The following is a 1933-nucleotide window of genomic DNA, read 5'->3' as shown; positions in this document are numbered from 1 at the left end:
ACAATCGAAGAAAGAAACGACCAATATGAGTTTCGATATAATTCTATTTGTTTTCAGTCGTTCCATGTCATGTTGTCCTTTCTTTGTACCTACTTTTGTTTTTCATGATGAATATCAGACATAAGATGCCTTCAGGTTTCTATTTTTTTAAGTTTAACATTTTAAGAAAACCACTCGCTCTAGAAACCGGTCTGGATTCCTTGGTATCCGGTTTTCATGCAGTTAGGTTAGTTTGTGTCCTTTTTTAAAATTTTCTTTTGATTATATCCTTCCCTTTTAACTTCTTTTTTGTTTTGTTTTTCCCTATTCTGTTGTGTTTCTATTTCGTAAAAATCCCCTTTTTTCATTTTTGTTTTCTATTTGTTTTCCCAACACTTACTATCATATAAAAAATCTTTTGAAAAAATATATAAATTTTATTTGGACAAATATGTTAACGCTTTGTTAAAATGTGTGAACACCTTTTAAATTTACATTAACATTGTCTATAAATTGTGTGGATTTTCTAAAGAATTAGATGAACATCATCTCTAGCTGATGATGTGAAAATGTTTTCGTGCCCCAAAAACTACCATTTAGGGCATTTAGGGCAAAAACAGAGCTCCAACATAAGCTCTATCTGCATTTGGTGATGAAAAAAAAATGGGCACCCCTAATTTTAGTTTGAAGTGCTACAACTTTCCAACACTACTACCTGCTTTCGCAAAACTAAATCGCAGCCGCACGAACACCAAACGTCCCTCTGAAGTTTCCCCGCCGCCACACCACACCTATTCCGATTGAATATTGCCATAGTGACGAGTCTATTGTCCGCCCATGGCCCAACCGCCACCCTGCCGTCCATTTCCAGCTCTCCGGACATCCGCAACAACCCCCGTCGCCTTCGTCGATTGTCGATCTGCCACCGTTAGGTTTTGGGAACAAGAAATCATTTGATACACCATGATAGCCGTTGTGTTCTTGCACAACATGATTATTGAGCATGTGCGCCGGCAAGATGCAGATTACTCCTTCTATTATGAATTCATTCATGGGATAGGTGGTGCATCTGCGTAAAGGAGGGAGTGGGTTTGCTTCCTTCAAGAATCGAGCTTTCTGAGCAAAATAGACCAATCCATCCCCGATAAAAAAACTGCCCTCCCGAGTCGCCCCCGTGAGGCGACCGGGAGGCGGCCCCAAATCCCCGCCGGCAGGCTTCTCGTCTCCCGTCCCTTCCCTCGCTGCCGCCACAGGGCGCGACCGGGCGAAGCCCGGCCGGCGCCGGCGCCGGCGGGGCCCCCTTTGCCTCCTCGTGCAACAGTTCTTCACGGGCGGACGTGGCTACTTTGAGGTGTGGTGCGGCGGCGACGGGGCACCACAGCGCGGCGCACGCCGGCGGTTCGAGGCGGCGGCAGATCGGCCGCGCGGTAGGCTGTGGATGGCGGCGCATCGACGACCTCGCTTCCCCGTGGCCGGAGGTCTCGCGATCTGGTGCGTCGCGGCCGCCAAGGACGGCGGCGGCGTGGCCAGATCGGTTCGGGGCGGCGCGGCCGGATCTATGCCCATGCGTGGGCCTTGATCGCTGGTCTGCCGTCGGCACGATGGTGGGTGCGACTCGTCGGCAGCTGGGCAGATCCGCGGGATTCTACCCTTCTCTGGTCCTTGACAGCGCGGGCAACTCCGGGGGAAACCCTAGATCTCCTTGAGATCGAACGATGGGGGCGCTTTTGCGTCGTAGTCCCTCTTTAGGGCATTGTTTTGGAGTTTGCTCCGGTTGAAGGGACCAGCGACGTCGGCGGCGCACGTCTGGTGGAGCAACTGCCGATGAAAATCGCGCCGACTACGGTCATGGCGGACGATGGCGGCGTCTTAGATGTCGTTCCCTTGTTGAGGCATCGTCATTGCAGTCTGCGTCATCAGGCTCGGGATGCTACGGGGGAAACCCTAGATCTGG

Source organism: Triticum dicoccoides, chromosome 6B, assembly GCF_002162155.2.
Source record: "Triticum dicoccoides isolate Atlit2015 ecotype Zavitan chromosome 6B, WEW_v2.0, whole genome shotgun sequence".
NCBI lineage: Eukaryota > Viridiplantae > Streptophyta > Magnoliopsida > Poales > Poaceae > Triticum > Triticum dicoccoides.
This window is presented reverse-complemented; position numbering follows the sequence as displayed.